Source organism: Prionailurus bengalensis, chromosome A1, assembly GCF_016509475.1.
Source record: "Prionailurus bengalensis isolate Pbe53 chromosome A1, Fcat_Pben_1.1_paternal_pri, whole genome shotgun sequence".
Taxonomy (NCBI): domain Eukaryota; kingdom Metazoa; phylum Chordata; class Mammalia; order Carnivora; family Felidae; genus Prionailurus; species Prionailurus bengalensis.
In genome coordinates, this window is record NC_057343.1 from 169,824,777 (window position 1) to 169,844,479 (window position 19,703).

Consider the following 19,703-nt stretch of genomic DNA (forward strand, 5'->3'; position numbering starts at 1 on the left):
TCTGACACATTACTCCTGACCAGGAGGAGTAATCTTATTGCTAACCTCCATGAAATATCCTCTGATTCTTGTGAAAGTCAAAGATGTAGGGGAAATGACAGGAAACAGAATAGGCAAACAAAAAAAGAAGAGTTTGAAAGAAGGGAAGAGCTTCGTTTATAACCAAGAAGTCAAGATTAGAGACACAAGGGCTTGAGTTAAAAAATGAGGAACTGTGACAGAGCTATAAACAGCATTTATTGCCATCAATGATAAAGAAGAGAACAGCTTAGAAATTCTTATAGTTTCAAGGGTTGAGAGAACAGCTGATGGAAGAATCAGGATTTGGTATACTCATATTAGAGACAATATGTGTTTACTGGGAGAATCTTTCCTAAACCTTCCCAGCTTTTGAGAGTTTTTCTTTCATCATTAATTACTTCTTTAGGCTGTAATAGAATATATTTTAAAATGTTTGTTTATTTTTGAGAGAGGCAGGAGAGGGGTAGAGAGCGTGGGAGAGAGGCAGTCCAAGCAGGCACGTTGCCATCAGCACAGAGCCCGACATGGGGCTCTATCTCATGAACCATGAGATCATGACCTGAGCTGAAATCAAGAGTTGGAAGCTCAACCAACTGAGCCACCCAGGTGCCCCTAGGTTGTAATAGTATTTTAAGAAATGTGATTACTTGCTTCTTTTGACATGCTTCAAAATTTAAATTAGTTTTATGCTGTAAAAATGGAGAAAAACATGAATTGCCTATTGAAAACTGAGGGAATAGGTTACAGGAGAAAGTAAGGCGTTACTCATTGAAAAAGTTATGGAAAGGGGCGAGAGTAAACAGGGTAGATAAGTTAGGTAAGTATAGCATTCTTAATGGGCTGACTCTGATACACTGTCACAATTAAATTCCAATAGTAGCCTACTATACTCTATGTGTACATTTTTACCTTTTTCTCTGTAGTTAACATTTCTGACTCCTTGAATTTCTTCTTGCAGCTCATGTTTTCTGGCCAGACTTATGGTCATTCCCGTGAGACTTCACTGCACATTTTCTCAAGTGTGTTCCTCATCCCTAATGTGTAATCCTTCAACATGGACCTGCTACTTTAGCTAAGATATGACCAGCAATGAATAGTAGTAAGGTAGGAGTACTTTACTCTTCTTAGTGAATTGCTAAAAACTGAAACTGTGAAACAGTTTTGATTTGTCTTGGTTTTGTAGTATTTGTGTTAGATTATTGTACCTAGGCAATCATTTTATATTTATGTTGTTTTTTGCTTGTCATTTATTCTACAGAATTTTATCTCATTTGTGATGTAATTATTATTTTTTCAACTAACATTTACAATCAGCAGAATCCCAGTCTATATCTTTTGCAGCCTGTATGTCCACTAGTCCTATATTTTCAAGCACCTGGCACCAAGCTCAGTATATCTTATTTTCTTCTCAAACAGTTGCTCTTCCTTCTGGTTTCTGTATTTCTATTAATAGCATTATTAATTCCATTGTTTTACACAGTCCTATATTCATTTATTATTTCATTAATTTGTTTGATGTACATTGACAGGCTTCTGTTAAGTAGTAGACAGGTTGCTGCTTCTGTGGATATGATGATGAATAAGCTGCATATTCCATCCTTATAGCTTGTATTTGAATTAGTGAGGGAGGCAGAGATGGGTAGGAAGAGGTTATAGAAATATGCAGGGCTTTGAAGGGTTTGGAAAGAAGTTTGTATTTTATGTTAATTAAAAAAAAAATTTTTTTTTTTAACGTTTATTTATTTTTGAGACAGAGAGAGACAGAGCATGAACGGGGGAGGGTCAGAGAGAGAGGGAGACACAGAATCTGAAACAGGCTCCAGGCTCTGAGCGGTCAGCCCAGAGCCCGACGCGGGGCTCGAACTCACAGACCGTGAGATCATGACCTGAGCCGAAGTCGGCCGCTTAACCGACTGAGCCACCCAGGCGCCCCTGTATTTTATTTTAAATGATATCATCATTTTAGCTGCTGTGTGAGGAATGGGCCGGCCTGGTGAAAGTGAAAGCTGGCAGTTTTAGTTGCTGAGGTGAATAGTAGTGGCCTGATAAGGTGCTAGCAGCATGAGACAGAGAGATGGATGGATTTGAAATGGATCTGAATCAGAATGTATGGGACTTTGAATAGTTTGGGTGTGGAAAACAGAACATTCTGAAGATGACTCCAAGATTTTTGGGTTTTGAGCAACTGGGTGGATGCTGGCATCTTGTCCAGAAATCTTTTAGATAACTATCTTTACCATTATGTCAAAGATTGGTTCTTTCACTGAAAGGGAAATTAATTGTTATGTTAGAAATAATGTTAGTGCTGGAAATAAAACCATCTGGCAAATTTGTAATATGTACTGCTTAGTACTTTGTTTTGCTTTTTCCCCTGAAATTTAATTTATATGAGTTTTTGTTTTTATTTTTATTTTATTTATTTCTTTTATTAGTAGTTCTGTCTTTTTTGTTTTTTGTAAAGACTTTTTAATGTATTTTGAAAGAGAGGAATTACTATTTATTGTTTGTGTTTTATGTGACAGGCTTTTGGCTAGCTGTTTTAAATACTTTATTTTATCCTTACAATAGACCATTGAGGTTTTCTACTTTGCATATGGTTACCCTTTGAGTTCTAGAGCTGAGAAAAGTTGTAGAATATGGGAAATATGTAGATGGAAGGATCTTAAAGATCATCTACTTCCTCTTCTTTCTGCGGAGACCTAGAGAGGTTCTGTGACCTGCCCACGATCACGCAGCTGGTTTTCACATTTGCGGAGACCAGTGCTGCTTATAGTCCTTATGTTTCAGTCCAGCTGGCCTCCCCTCATGCTATCTTCCTGTTCCATCAGCATTTCATAATGAAAATGTTGAGTGCTGTAGAACAGTGGAAGATATAGGCAGTGTGCACCCATATTACCTTTCTTATATATTCACTCACTGTTGAAAATTTGCCACTTTTTCTCTCTTTATATATTATATATTTTTAAAATCATTTGAAACTGTACTGGAGAGATTATAATATACAATTTTTAGTATGCGTATCTTACATGGGAACGTGGATAATTTCTTGCATGTTCATAATATCAATATCACATATGAGAAAATTAACATTATTTAAAAATATGTTTAATATAATGGTCCTTATTGAGATCTCCCCATTTGTCCCTAAAACTTTTTCCTAAATTTATGAATCTAGGATTCAATCAGGTTTCATGCACTGCATTTGATTCTTTATTCTCTTTTAATTTTGAACAGTCCCTCTTTTTTGTTTTTCTTGATCCATGTTTTCTTTAAGAGATATAGTGTGTGTATATACTTAATGTCTCTCTAGGGAATTGCCTAGTTTCTTAGAACATTATTCATCTAAAACTTATTTGCAGTTTGCTTCTTTCCTTCCAGTTCTCTGAGGTTGCTGGAGATAAAATTGTTTATTCCAAGCTTTTATTTTTTTTTTAAACCATCATCCCAACCTTAAGTAGACAAAGTAGGAAATTTACATTGTATTTGATCCAATGGCCCCAGTCAGTGATTGAAATTCATTTAAAACAACAGAAATCTGAAACAAAACAACAAATCATAATTCTGAAGAAATTCCTCTACTTCCCACCATTACCTACCCCCACCTTCTAACCTAGGGATGTATATCTAGTCGCCATGGATATTATCATGATACATTATAAAGCAGTAGCAGGCTAAGATTTTGTCTTGGAAAAATGCACAGTTTCAAGTGGGAAGCAGATTAGAATGCAAATGATAAATAAGCACATTAGTAGAGACCAGAGCTCTGCACAGTGAGAAAGGATTGAAGTACCTGCTCTCTCTGGTACTTATGTAGAGCTGACATTCAGTGAGTGTTCTTCTTTCCTTGCTTGGTTTTGAGTTTTACAGATTTGGTTGTTTTTTTTTTAAGCGTTAAATGGCATTTAGGAACAAGTGGTATTTTGGTGGGGGGGAGCAGTGGAAGGTAAATATTAAGCAGCATTTTTAAAGAGGGGAGAGTGACATTTTACAGTTGAGAGGAAAGAAGAAAGTGTCAAGGAGGAAGGGACTACTCAAGGTGGTTTAGGGAGATCTGTGTAGGTTTTTTCTTCTTTTTGTTCCAGCCAGGCTTGGATTATAGTTCTATGCTTTTACTACACTTTGCACAGGGATTCGTTATAGTTATTGCTATGTGTTAGAACTGCTTTTCCTCTGATAAGCTCCCGGAGTCTGTGACCAGTATTTTTTTTTTTTTAAATCTATGTGTACCCAGGACTTTACTCAGTACCTGGCATATTGTAGACATTGAATAAATACTTACTGGATGGATGGGTGGATGGATGGATGGATGGATGGATGGATGAAAGAAAGAAAGACTTTTACTAAGACCTAGTGCAAAAAGACAGATTCCTGTGTTGGGAAACCACAGTAATGGTGGGATCCGGTTTGATCGATTCATTGTTGAGGTGCTCAGTTAGAGCAGGAATTGGTTCAGGAGTCTGGGAGAAGGACCAGAGATGAAACCAGAGCATTCTATGAGTGGGAATACAATTGGGTTCTTTTTCAGAGAAGTAGCTAGCATGATGTAAGCACCTTTGTCATTTTCTAAATAAAATAAGTATATTTAAAAGAGAAATGTTTTCTAATATTAAGCATTCCATCTGTGAATTTGATTTTTACGTTCTTAATATTCAGTCTTAAAAAGTTTGTTGGGAAATCTTTCCTTTTCCTTATATGTGTTTATATTATAAAATGAATACATGCTTATGATAAAAATACAAACTAGAAATACATAAAACACAAAGTGACATTCATCTTACTAGTCCAGGTCTCACTCTTCACAAGTAGCTAATGTTAACAGTTTGATGTACATCAAGTTGGACTTTCAAAAAAATATATATATTTTAAAACACACATATTTATGTTTGTATAGTTTTACAAATAAAATCATTGATGCCCATGTTCTGATATTTGCTTTTCCTCCTTATCTATTTTACCTATGCTCCATATAATTCCAAAAGTTATTGGATATTTAGGAGGATGGAAACACTAGCAGAGGATAGTAGCCTGAAATCAGAGTAATTGAATGTTAACATTTAGGGAACTTAGAATAAGAAAAATGCCTGCTAAAAGTTTTATTAGTTTAATTGCTGTTAATTTAGAAGTAGTTTTTGACTTATTTAACCTATATTAAATTATAAAAGTTATCATTTTTCATATTATGCATTATAGAATTAACACATAAGAAAGTAAAACTTTAAGATTTATTGAGTACACGAACATGTAACCATGAATAGGACACACTGTCATTACTGCTCTTTGATAACAAAGAGCAGAGGCCAAGAAACCTGCCTGGAGGTGGCGATATGAACATACTCCTGAAGTACTGGTAAGAGTTAGCTAAGCTTTTTAAAGAAATGGCTAAGGGATGGGGCGCCTGGGTGGCTCAGTCGGTTGAGCGTCCGACTTCGGCCCAGGTCATGATCTCACAGCTCGTGGGTTTGAGCCCCGCTTCGGGCTCTGTGCTGATGGCTCGGAGCCTGGAGCCTGCTTCGGATTCTGTGTCTGCCTCTCCCTCTGCCCCTAACCCACTAGCATTCTGTCTCTGTCGCTCTCAAAAAAAACAAACATTGAAAAAAAAATGGCTAGGGGAAATGAAGGAGAATTGAATCAGAGTTGGAGGTTGTTAGGACAAATGCAGTAGTAAGAAAATCAGGGGAAGTCATTTGATTTAATATGTGTAGGGAAAGAAGTTAGGGGGTTTCATGCCCTGGTGTTGGGACAGTCCAGGTTTATATCCGTTGTCACAGAATAATAAAGAGTAGTATGCCATTGTACTCTTAAAAATACCCTAGTTCTGGGTAATAAGTGGCATCACCCTTAAAGAGAGAATATAGGGTGTCCTGATCAATATTAGGGAATTCAGCTGGAGATCTCTCTGAGATTGAAGAATAGGTATAGTAAGAGTTAATAGTACCAAAAAAAAAGGTAAATAGTAGCTTATGGCCTAGAACTAGAATATTACAGTTTACCATTGCAGAGATGAAACTGTTTTGGATTTAGGCTATGGGCAATAGCGGTGGATGGTTGGAATGAAGCTGGATTGAATGGATCTTTGGAGAAGAGAAAGACTATAGAGGTTAGAATCTCCATGGATGAAGATAAGAGTTGGGTTAGAGGATAACATTGGGGGACAAGTGGAGATTGAAAGGAAGATTTGGAGACAACAAAGCTAGATGGGGTAAAGCTGAATAAGGAGAAGAAAATTTTGAATGAGATTAGAAGAGCAATGATTTGGAAATGGCACTAAAGAATCAGGATAATGTTACCCATCCTTTCACTATCGCCCCTCCCCCACCCAATTCCCATGGATATGGGTGGCGGAATGTAGGGAGAGAGTAGCCTCCACCTGGGAACACTGTATTTTTGGGAAGCCAGATTTCCAATAGGGTAAACAGTTGAAGTGTGCAGATTTAGGAGTTTATTTACAAACCGAATGGAATTCTAGAAAAATAATTTGGGAAGACATGACTATAGAGAAAGGATAGAGGAGGAGTGGGGATTGGGCCTTGCCTTTTGGGAAAAGATTGAATTATACAAAGAAGCCAAAAATGGAACTGATTTTCCTCCATGTTCTTTTTTTTCTTCCTTCCATGTTCTAAACAGTGGTGCAGGGTTAGCCTAATCTGGGTTCTCTGAGAGGCTGTCTGGCTTTGGCTTAGTTCATTTCAACTATAACTGATGAAACTTTAATAGATGCCATTCTGCTATGGTATGCCTTTAATGAACCTATTTGAAAGTACACATATGGATTTTGAAATTATTTTGACTTTTCCTGTATTGCTGCTGTCTTTGAAGAGAAAAAGATTGTTTGGCTTTAATTTGAACACTGAGCTCTTTTATAATAATTGATCACCTAGTGAGAGTTTAAAGGTTAAGAGGTATCTAGATAATGGTTACATTTCTAGAATTTAGGCCATACAAGGTAGTATGCAATGTGGCTATACTTAATTGTATTAAGTTTATGTATATACATAAACCTTTCAACCTTTGTTCCCTCTTTTCCTTCAGATTAGCAATGTTTCATAAACATGTCCCTCATTTTCCTACCTGTCACTTTACTTATGTTTAAACTTCTTCTTGGAGAATAACTCTGCTTCATCACTTGCTCTTCATGTTCTATCTTGTGGGGGTGCTCTCCTTCTCTCTCTCATGCTTTATTAGTAACTGCTTTTTAATAAGTCTCTCTGAAGCCAGGCACATTATATACTTTATCTCATCTAAGCTTCATAACAACCCTGCAAAGTAGGTATCACTATCCCCATTTTAAAGATAAGAAAACTGAGTTTCTAGATTAATTAAAATGCAGTTACACCGCTATTAAATGGTACAGTTATCATTTCCACCCAGAACTATCTGTTTTCAAAGCTGCCTCCTGCATACATGTTTGCAGATAGATACATGTATCTGTGCTCTTTGCTTAAATACCCCTCAAGGCTTGTTAGAGATATTCTTTTGTTTTTAATTAAAATTTTTTTTACCAGCTTCCTTGAGGTATAACTGACCTATATAACATTGTCATTTAACATATAACATAGTGCGTTTAAGGTACATTATGTGATACATGTGTATATATTGTGACATGTTCTTTTTTTTTAATTCAGCAAATATTTTATTATTTTTTTAAATTTACATCCAAATTAGTTAGCATATAGTGCAACAATTATTTCAGGAGTAGATTCCTTAGTGCCCCTTACCCATTTAGCCCATCCCCCCTCCCCCACCCCCTCCAGTAACCCTCAGTTTCTTCTCCATATTTATGAGTCTCTTCTGTTTTGTCCCCTTCCCTGTTTTTATATTATTTTTGCTTCCCTTCCCTTATGTTCATCTGTTTTGTATCTTACAGTCCTCATATGAGTGAAGTCATATGATACTTGTCTTTCTCTGACTAATTTCACTTAGCATAATACCCACCAGTTCCATCCACATAGTTGCAAATGGCAAGATTTCATATATATATGATATATATACATATCATATCTTCTTTATCCATTCACCCATCGATGGGCATTTGGGCTCTTTCCCTACTTTGGTTATTATTGATAGTGCTGCTATAAACATGGGGGTGAATGTGTCCCTTCGAAACAGCACACCTGTATCCTGTGGATAAATGCCTAGTAGTGCAATTGCTGGGTCATAGAGTAGGTCTATTTTTAGTTTCTTGAAGAACCTCCATACTGTTTTCCAGAGTGGCTGTACCAGCTTGCATTGCCACCAACAATGCAAAAGAGATCCTCTTTCTCCGCATCCTCAACAACATTTGTTGTTGGTGTAACTTCATTGTTGGTGTATAAAGATGCAACCGATTTCTGTGCATTGATTTTATATCCTGCAACTTTGCCGAATTCATGAATGAATTCTTGCAGTTTTTTGGTGGAATCTTTTGGGTTTTCCATATAAAGTATCATGTCATTTGCAAAGAGTGAAAGTTTGACCTCCTCATGGCTGATTTGGATGCCTTTTATTTCTTTGTGTTATCTGATTGCAGAGGCTAAGACTTCCAATACTATGTTGAATAAGTCTATTTATTCTTAATACACTGTAAATTGTTTGAAGGCAGTAATCCAGAATTTATTTATCTTTGTATCCTAATGCTCTCTCGCCCATGTTTATTCAATAAATGGTTGTTGATTTATATTAATACTTTAAAAGAAAGAATAAAAATTCTGTTAATAATTCTGTTCTCCCCAAATAATTACTTCAAATACATTTTTAAAATTAAACAACAGTTCTTTTAAAAACATGCATATTGTTCATTTGCTTATGGACTTGTACGATGTTCTTTCTCAGTGGAATAGTACCATCCAATAATGTTGTTCCAGGAGGCTGTCTGGACAATCCGGTGCTGTTTCTGGTGAATTAATTTTTATTTTAAATTAAGCTAAAAACAGCACTTTCAAATAAAGCATAAGAGGTGTTTTAAATACTGACTCTGTAAGATGGCCAAGGTCAGCATATATTAACTGGTAATGAATAACATTGTCTTCATAGTTACACTTTGGTGACTATTCATTCCTGCCTGTTTAATGCTTATGAAAAAAAACACCTCACTTTGTATTCATATGAGGTCAGTTTTTTTGCTTTTTATAATCCTGTTTCTTACTTGCAAAATTGGTGGCTTTTTGTGACTTTATTTCTGTCTTGCTGCAGACAGCTTAATATTTTGTTCAAATAGTTACTGTTTCCGACTTTTGTCAGTATTGAAGCATATGAAAGGTAAGAAATACCGTTAGGTGATTATATTTGTACTTTAACTGATTAATGATTTGATAGTTTTTTATTAATGAATAAACATATTCTGATAAAGTAATTTGAACCATATACTGATTTTGATTGGTTTTATTAGTCGTGGATTATAAATTCAAACTGTTGAATTTCTTGCCTACTTGTGAAAATATCTCTTGGAGAACGAATGAAGTATTTCCTATTTCTATTACACAGTTATTTACTTATTTGCAGATTTTAAAAAATTAGCATACCTTCTTGGTATATTTGAATCTCTTCATCAATGTTAAAATAAAGAAAATAATTCAATAAATATTTTTGACCAGAAGACATCATCTCTGTTAAAATAAGCCGCCCTTACTTGAAGGAGAATATTCAGTACAGATTAAACTTCGTGTATACTATATAAAAATCATATTCCCATCTGTATACTCGGAGAATGTAAACATTGCCAGTTGTGGAGCCAAAAGTTGAAAAGCAGGAGAAGTTTTAGAACAAATACTTGGATATACCCTTGTACTTACAAGAAATAACTTGGGAATTCTATTATCCTACCAAGGTAACTAGTTATCTGTTTTATATTTTGCTATTTAATAACTTCCATTTTTGTTTAAAAGTATGTATAGATTTATTTACTACAACATGAATTCTAATATTCGAAAATATAGCAATTTTTAATAGTTGTTTTTAAGTGTTTAATAACTAAGGTGAATTGAAAAGTCAACGTAACTCACTTGATTCTCAATAACAAGCTGAATAAAACAGATTTAAATAAACCTAGTCAATAGTTTATTAGTTTCATTACTCTCACTTTTAATTAAAAAATTTTTAAATATTCATTTATTTTTGAGAGAGAGAGAGAGAGAGAGAGAGAGAGAGAGCATGCATGCAAGTGGGGGAGGGGCAGAGAGAAGGAGACAGAGGATCTGAGCAGGCTTGAGCTGTGAGCGCAGAGCCTGATGTGGGGTTAGAACCCACAAACCTTGAGATCATGACCCGACAAATCAAGAGTCGGCCACTCAACCCACTGAGCCATCCAGGTGCCCCTATTACTTTCATTTTTTTAAAAGATGCTATTTAAAAGTAGACATTTTTGCTAATAACATGCATGTACTTTTGTATAATATTCTGTTCCTGTCTGATTTGTACTTACTATCTAAATTATAGATATTCTTATTTTAAAATTTCATTTACAAATCTAAAAAATGTTAATTCTTATAATTATTTGCAATAAATTGAATGCCTACTGTATTCTAGGTAGTAACTTAAGCCCCAATGATATAAGGATGAAAAATATGTGATATTCTTATTTCCATGTAGCTCATAATTTAATGGGAGAAATGTATTTCAACAAATAGCTAACGTATACCATGAGAAGTGTTATATTCATCACAGATACATACATGAACCCTGAGATCTGAGAAAAGGAAACACTAAGTCAGCCTGGATGGTTGTGGTTGTGGGGATAGTCAGAGAAGCCTTCACAGAGAATACTACTTTAAAGTTTAGTTGTGGATAATTCTCCAGGCACATGAGGGAGGAAAAGCATTTCGACTGAAGGAACATCTGCAAAGGCACAGAGACTTTGAAGGAATCATAGTAGTAAGAAGTTGTATCGTTGCTGAGGGTAGAAGGTTGTCTGGGGCCAGCTTTGATTACCAAGCAAAGGAGTTTGAAATTGAACCTGTAGGTTAGGGTTGTAAAATTAATACCTAGTATTATTAAGTATCCTAAAGAATGAAGACTGCAAAGTAGGGACTACTTAGTACAATGCTGTGTAGCCTCAACCACCTAATTCTTTTAAGAGATTTTTATGCAACAATATGCAAGGCACAGTTTTAAGCACTGGAGATACAGTGGGGGAACAGAGCAGAGTACTTCCCTGACCAGTTGGAACTTACATTACAAATCAGTCTATAAAGTAACCACCCACCTGACCCCACCCTCTGTCTCTGTCTCTCTCTGTAATTTTTGGCTACAGCATAACCATAGGCTTTGCTTGAGATTTTTTTCACCTTCCTCAAGGTTAACATAGGCAGCTCTGTCTTACTCTGGAAGAATGTAGCTAAATGTGTGATGCCCTCTCCATCTTGTTCTTCCTCCGACCTATAGTTTGAGATCTGAGCATTACTTTTCTAAATATTGGAATTTCTATTGAGGTAATTGTATATTAACATGAAGTTATATGAAATAATAATCCCTTGTACATTCTGTCCAGTTTTCCCCAATGGTAGCATTTTGCAAAACTATGTATAAAATGACAACCAGAGTATTAACGTTGACACATTCCACTAATCCTATTCATAGAAATAGGATTTTTAACTGTAGTCTGTTTTGATTGTACTCATTTGTTGTGTGTATATTAAGTTCTATAAAATTTTATTACTAGTCTAGATTCATGCATCCACTACTACCATCAAAGTACCAAACAGTTCCAACATTGATAGAATCCCTTGTGTTCCCCTTTTATGACCACACTCACTTCCCTAATCTGTTCTGTAAGCCATAAATCCAAGCAACTCCTACTCTGTACTTTTTCCAGATTTTTTTCATTTCAAGAATGTTAGATAAATGGAACTTTTTGGGATTAGCTTTTTTCATTCAGTAGGGTTCTTGGAGATTCATCCAAGTGGTGGCCTCTGTGGATAGTTTTTACTGTGGGTAGTATTCCATGGTATGTTTTCACTTGTTGAAGGAACTCTGGGCTGATTCCAGTTTTTGGCTATTATAAATAAATCTTCTGTGAGCATTTGTGTACAAGTTTTTGTGTGAAGATATGTATTCATTTCTTTGGCATAAATGTCCAAGGGTGCAATTGCTGGGTCATAGTATAGTTAATGTTTAGTTTTATCAGAAACTAGAGTTGGCTGTACCATTTTGTCTTCTGACCAGCAACAAATGAGTGATCCTGTTTTTTCATATCCCCACAATCATTTGGTCTTGTCATTATATTTTATTTTAGTCGTTCTGATAAGTGTGTAGTGATATCTCATTGTAATTTTTTAAAAAAATAATTTAATTTATTTTTTAATAGGCTCCATGTCCAGCATGGGGCTTGAACTCATGACCCTGACATCAAGAGTCACATGCTTTACCACTGACCCACCCAGGCACCCCCTCATTGTAATTTTCATTGTATTTTCCTGTTGGCTAATTATGTTGAATATCCTTTCGTGTGCTTATTTGCCATTTTTATGTCCTTTTCTGTGAAATGCTTGTATATGTCTTTTGTTTATTTTCTTTTTTCTTTTTTTTCTTAGTTTATTTATTTTGAGAGAGAGGCTGAGAGAGAAAGAGAGAGAGAGAGCGTGTGGGAGGGGCAGAGAGAGAAGGAGAGAGAATCCCAAGCAGGCTCTATGTTGTCAGCACATGAGATCCATGAGATCATGGTTCATCCTGAGCTGAAATCAAGAGTTGGACACTTAAGCAACTGACCACCCAAGCACCCCTGTTCATTTCCTAGGCAGATTGTTGTTGTTAACTGTTGAATTTGAGAGATATTTATATATTCTGGATACTAGTCTTCTGTCAGATATGTTGTTCTCAAGTATTTTCTCCCAGTCTATAGCTTGTCTTTTTATCCTTTTCACATGGGCTTTCACAAGCAAAAGTTTCTACTTTTGATGAGGCCCAATTTATTGATTTTTCTTTATGCGTTGTGGTGTGTTGGTTTTTTTTTTGTCAAGTCTAAGAACTTTGCCTAGCTTTTAGATCATGAAGATTTCCAAAGATACCTTTTTTTTTTTCTTCAGTGTTGCAGTTGTTTACATTTAAGTTCATAATCCTTTTGAGTTAATTTTTGTGTAAGGTGTTAGGTCAAGGTTTTCTCTCTGTCTCTCTCTTGCTCGCTCTCTCTCTCTCTCTCTCCCTTTTTTTTTCTTGGCCTGTAGAGATATTCAGCTGCTCCAGTACCATTGAATTGTTTTTGGATCTTTGTCAAGAAGCAGTTGAGCATAATTGTGTGGGTCTTTTTCTGGGTTCTCTATTCTGTTCCACTGATCTGTTGTTTATCCTCTACCAAGATCACAACTGTCTTGATTTCTGTAACTCTATATTATCTTATTCCCCAAGATGGACATATTTGTTTGAATAGTTTTTCCACCTCACTCTCTCCTCTCCTCTAGAGCTCAGATGATACAAATGTTGGATCTTTTCTTATTGTCCCAAGACTTTATTCTTTTTGTTCATCCATTTTCTCTGTTTTTTTGGATTAGTTGAATTCTATTGTTCTGTGCTTACATTCACTGATTGTATCCTCTGTCATCTCCACTCTTCTATTGAGCTTGCATCTAGTGACGTTTATATTCCTGTTCTGCATTTTTAGCTCTGTAGTTGCCATCTGGTTATTTTTATAACTTCTGTTTCTTTGCCTAGATTTTCAATTTTTTACATTTGTTTTTAGGATAATTTATAATTGATGAAGCATTTTTTTTTAATATATGAAATTTATTGTCAAATTGGTTTCCATACAACACCCAGTGCTCATCCCAAAAGGTGCCCTCCTCAATACCCATCACCCACCCTCTCCTCCCTCCCACCCCCCACCAACCCTCAGTTTGTTCTCAGTTTTTAACAGTCTCTTATGCTTTGGCTCTCTCCCACTCTAACCTCTTTTTTTTTTTTTTTCTTCCCCTCCCCCATGGGTTCCTGTTAAGTTTCTCAGGATCCACATAAGAGTGAAACCATATGGTATCTGTCTTTCTCTGTATGGCTTATTTCACTTAGCATCACACTCTCCAGTTCCATCCACGTTGCTACAAAAGGCCATATTTCATTTTTCTCATCGCCATGTAGTATTCCATTGTGTATATAAACCACAATTTCTTTATCCATTCATCAGTTGATGGACATTTAGGCTCTTTCCATAATTTGGCTATTGTAGAGAGTGCTGCTATGAACATTGGGTTACAAGTGCCCCTATGCATCAGTACTCCTGTATCCCTTGGATAAATTCCTAGCAGTGCTATTGCTGGGTCATAGGGTAGCTCTATTTTTAATTTTCTGAGGAACCTCCACACTGCTTTCCAGAGCGGCTGCACCAGTTTGCATTCCCACCAACAGTGCAAGAGGGTTCCCGTTTCTCCACATCCTCTCCAGCATCTATAGTCTCCTGATTTGTTCATTTTGGCCACTCTGACTGGCGTGAGGTGATACCTGAGTGTGGTTTTGATTTGTATTTCCCTGATAAGGAGCAACGCTGAACATCTTATCATGTGCCTGTTGGCCATCCGGATGTCTTCTTTAGAGAAGTGTCTATTCATGTTTTCTGCCCATTTCTTCACTGGGTTATTTGTTTTTCGGGTGTGGAGTTTGGTGAGCTCTTTATAGATTTTGGATACTAGCCCGTTGTCTGATATGTCATTTGCAAATATCTTTTCCCATTCCGTTGGTTGCCTTTTAGTTTTGTTGGTTGTTTCCTTTGCTGTGCAGAAGCTTTTTATCTTCATAAGGTCCCAGTAATTCACTTTTGCTTTTATTTATTTATTAAAAAAAATTTTTTTTTCAACGTTTATTTATTTTTGGGACAGAGAGAGACAGAGCATGAACGGGGGAGGGGCAGAGAGAGAGGGAGACACAGAATCGGAAACAGGCTCCAGGCTCCGAGCCATCAGCCCAGAACCCGACGCGGGGCTCAAACTCACGGAACGTGAGATCGTGACCTGAGCTGAAGTCGGACGCTTAACCGACTGCGCCACCCAGGCGCCCCTCACTTTTGCTTTTAATTCCCTTGTTTGTGGGGATGTGTCGAGTAAGAGATTGCTACAGCTGAGGTCAGAGAGGTCTTTTCCTGCTTTCTCCTGTAAGGTTTTGATGGTTTCCTGTCTCACATTCAGGTCCTTTATCCATTTTGACTTTATTTTTGTGAATGGTGTGAGAAAGTGGTCTAGTTTCAATCTTCTGGATGTTGCTGTCCAGTTCTCCCAGCACCATTTGTTAAAGAGACTGTCTTTTTTCCATTGGATGTTCTTTCCTGCTTTGTCAAAGATGAGTTGGCCATACGTTTGTGGGTCTAGTTCTGGGGTTTCTATTCTATTCCATTGGTCTATGTGTCTGTTTTGGTGCCAATACCATGCTGTCTTGATGATTACAGCTTTGTAGTAGGGGCTAAAGTCTGGGATTGTGATGCCTCCTGCTTTGGTCTTCTTCTTCAAAATTCCTTTGGCTATTCGGGGCCTTTTGTGGTTCCATATGAATTTTAGGATTGCTTGTTCTAGTTTCGAGAAGAATGCTGGTGCAAATTTGATTGGGATTGCATTGAATGTGTAGATAGCTTTGGGTAGCATTGACATTTTGACAATATTTATTCTTCCAATCCATGAGCAGGGAATGTCTTTCCATTTCTTTATATCTTCTTCAATTACCTTCATAAGCTTTCTATAGTTTTCAGCATACAGATCTTTTACATCTTTGGTTAGATTTATTCCTAGGTATTTTATGCTTCTTGGTGCAATTGTGAATGGGATCAGTTTCTTTATTTGTCTTTCTGTTGCTTCATTGTTAGTGTATAAGAATGCAACTGATTTCTGTACATTGATTTTGTATCCTGCAACTTTGCTGAATTCCTGTATCAGTTCTAGCAGACTTTTGCTGGAGTCTATCGGATTTTCTATGTATAATATCATGTCATCTGCAAAAAGCGAAAGCTTGACTTCATCTTTGCTAATTTTGATGCCTTTGATTTCCTTTTGTTGTCTGATTGCTGATGCTAGAACTTCCAGCACTATGTTAAACAACAGCGGTGAGAGTGGGCATCCCTGTCGTGTTCCTGATCTCAGGGAAAAAGCTCTCAGTTTTTCCCCATTGAGGATGATGTTAGCTGTGGGCTTTTCATAAACGGCTTTTATGATCTTTAAGTATGTTCCTTCTATCCCAACTTTCTCAAGGGTTTTTATTAAGAAAGGGTGCTGGATTTTGTCAAAGGCCTTTTCTGCATCGATTGACAGGATCATATGGTTCTTCTCTTTTTTTTTTTTTTGTTAATGTGATGTATCACGTTGATTGATTTGCGAATGTTGAACCAGCCCTGCATCGCAGGAATGAATCCCACTTGATCATGGCGAATAATTCTTTTTATATGCTGTTGAATTCGATTTGCTAGTATCTTATTGAGAATTTTTGCATCCATATTCATCAGGGATATTGGCCTGTAGTTCTCTATTTTTACTGGGTCTCTGTCTGTTTTAGGAATCAAAGTAGTACTGGCTTCATAGAATGAGTCTGGAAGTTTTCCTTCCCTTTCTATTTCTTGGAACAGCGTGAGAAGGATAGGTATTATCTCTGCTTTAAATGTCTGGTAGAACTCCCCTGGGAAGCCATCTGGTCCTGGACTCTTATTTGTTGGGAGATTTTTGATAACCGATTCAATTTCTTCGCTGGTTATGGGTCTGTTCAAGCTTTCTATTTCCTCCTGATTGAGTTTTGGAAGAGTGTGGGTGTTCAGGAATTTGTCCATTTCTTCCAGGTTGTCCAATTTGTTGGCATATAATTTTTCATAGTATTCCCTGATAATTGTTTGTATCTCTGAGGGATTGGTTGTAATAATTCCATTTTCATTCATGATTTTATCTATTTGGGTCATCTCCCTTTTCTTTTTGAGAAGCCTGGCTAGAGGTTTGTCAATTTTGTTTATTTTTTCAAAAAACCAACTCTTGGTTTCATAGATCTGCTCTACAGTGTTTTTAGATTCTATATTGTTTATTTCTGCTCTGATCTTTATTATTTCTCTTCTTCTGCTGGGTTTAGGCTGCCTTTGCTGTTCTGCTTCTAGTTCCTTTAGGTGTGCTGTTAGATTTTGTATTTGGGATTTTTCTTGTTTCTTGAGATAGGCCTGGATTGCAATGTATTTTCCTCTCAGGACTGCCTTCGCTGCGTCCCAAAGCGTTTGCATTGTTGTATTTTCATTTTCGTTTGTTTCCATATATTTTTTAATTTCTTCTCTAATTGCCTGGTTGACCCACTCATTCGTTAGTAGGGTGTTCTTTAACCTCCATGCTTTTGGAGGTTTTCCAGACTTTTTCCTGTGGTTGATTTCAAGCTTCATAGCATTGTGGTCTGAAAGTATGCATGGTATAATTTCAATTCTTGTAAACTTATGAAGGGCTGTTTTGTGACCCAGTATATGATCTATCTTGGAGAATGTTCCATGTGCACTCGAGAAGAAAGTATATTCTGTTGCTTTGGGATGCAGAGTTCTAAATATATCTGTCAAGTCCATCTGATCCAATGTCTCATTCAGGGCCCTTGTTTCTTTATTGACCGTGTGTCTAGATGATGTATTCATTTCTGTAAGTGGGGTGTTAAAGTCCCCTGCAATTACCACATTCTTCTCAATTAGGTTGCTTATGTTTATGAGTAATTGTTTTATATATTTGGGGGCTCCAGTATTCGGCGCATAGACATTTATAATTGTTAGCTCTTCCTGATGGATAGACCCTGTAACTATTATATAATGCCCTTCTTCATCTCTTGTTACAGCCTTTAATTTAAAGTCTAGTTTGTCTGATATAAGTATGGCTACTCCAGCTTTATTTTGGCTTCCAGTCGCATGATAAATAGTTCTCCATCCCCTCACTCTCAATCTGAAGGTGTCCTCAGGTCTAAAATGAGTCTCTTGTAGACAGCCAATAGATGGGTCTTGTTTTTTTATCCATTCTGATACCCTATGTCTTTTGGTTGGCGCATTTAATCCATTTACATTCAGTGTTATTATAGAAAGGTACGGTTTAGAGTCATTGTGATGTCTGTATGTTTTATGCTTGTAGTGTTGTGTCTGGTACTTTGTCTCACAGGATCCCCCGTAGGATCTCTTGTAGGGCTGGTTTAGTGGTGACAAATTCCTTCAGTTTTTGTTTGTTTGGGAAGACCTTTATCTCTCCTTCTATTCTAAATGACAGACTTGCTGGATAAAGGATTCTCGGCTGCATATTTTTTCTGTCTAGCACACTGAAAATCTCGTGCCAATTCTTTCTGGCCTGCCAAGTTTCAAAAGAGAGATCAGTCACGAGTCTTATAGGTCTCCCTTTATATGTGAGGGCACGTTTATCCCTTGCTGCTTTCAGAATTTTCTCTTTATCCTTGTATTTTGCCAGTTTCACTATGATATGTCGTACAGAAGATCGATTCAAGTTACGTCTGAAGGGAGTTCTCTGTGCCTCTTGGATTTCAATGCCTTTTTCCTTCCCCAGTTCAGGGAAGTTCTCAGCTATAATTTCTTCAAGTACCCCTTCAGCACCTTTCCCTCTCTCTTCCTCCTCTGGGATACCAATTATGCGTATATTATTTCTTTTTAGTGTATCACTTAGTTCTCTAATTTTCCCCTCATACTCCTGGATTTTTTTATGTCTCTTTTTCTCAGCTTCCTCTTTTTCCATAACTTTATCTTCTAGTTCACCTATTCTCTCCTCTGTCTCTTCAATCCGTGCCGTGGTGGTTTCCATTTTGTTACGCATTTCGTTTAAAGCGTTTTTCAGCTCCTGGTGACTGTTCCTTAGTCCCTTGATCTCTGTAGCAAGAGATTCTCTGCTGTCCTGTATACTGTTTTCAAGCCCAGCGATTAATTTTATGACTATTATTCTAAATTCACTTTCTGTTATATTATCTAAATCCTTTTTGATCAGCTCATTAGCTGTTGTTATTTCCTGGAGATTCTTCTGAGGGGAATTCTTCTGCTTGGTCATTTTGGATAGTCCCTGGCGTGGTGAGGACCTGCAGGGCACTTCCCCTGTGCTATGGTATATAACTGGAGTTGGTGGGCGGGGCTGCAGTCAGACCTGATGTCTGCCCCCAGCCCACCGCTGGGGCCACAGTCAGACTGGTGTGTGCCTTCTCTTCCCCTCTCCTAGGGGCGGGATTCACTGTGGGGTGGCGTGGCCCGTCTGGGCTACTTGCACCCTGCCAGGCTTGTGATGCTGGGGATCTGGTGTATTAGCTGGGGTGGGTAGGCAAGGTGCACAGGGGCATGAGGGGCAGGCTTAGCTCGCTTCTCCTTAGGTGATCCACTTCAGGCGGGGCCCCTCTTCCGTGGGCCTCTCGTCTGCGCTTGGCTCCGGTGACTCTGTTCTGCCAGTCCTCTGGCGGTTTTCTGGGTTATTTAGGCAGGTGTAGGTGGAATCTAAGTGATCAGCAGGATGTGCGGTGAGCCCAGCGTCCTCCTACGCCGCCATCTTCCCTCATCCCTCGATAAGCATTTTTAAGTTGGCTGATTTAAAACCCTTTTCTCATAATTCCAACATCTAGTTCATCTCAGTGTTGTCATTAGTTGATTGTCTTTTCTCATCGAAGTTATGATTTTTTTTGGTTCTTGGTGTGAGAGGTGATTTTCAATTGAATCTTAGATATTTTATCTATGATTTTAGGAGTCTCTGGGGTCTGTTTCACTGTTTTATTTTCACAGGAAGTCCCTCTTTAGGTTTAGCATGCAGGTCTCTTGGCCTCTTTTT

At 37.3% G+C, this 19,703-nt stretch overlaps 1 protein-coding gene across 2 annotated transcripts in view; it reads left to right on the forward strand.

Moving 5' to 3' along the window:
- The window catches only part of FER (FER tyrosine kinase), a 437,406-nt gene that overhangs the window by 25,907 nt on the left and 391,796 nt on the right, over window positions 1-19,703 (forward strand). The window contains exon 2 of one of the 2 annotated variants that reach the window (XM_043595148.1): window positions 980-1,125. The exons of the other annotated variant lie outside the window; for it this stretch is intronic. The gene's annotated coding sequence lies outside the window, so the exon portion shown is untranslated. The remainder of the gene's footprint in view (window positions 1-979; window positions 1,126-19,703) is intronic. 2 annotated transcript variants of the gene reach the window in all.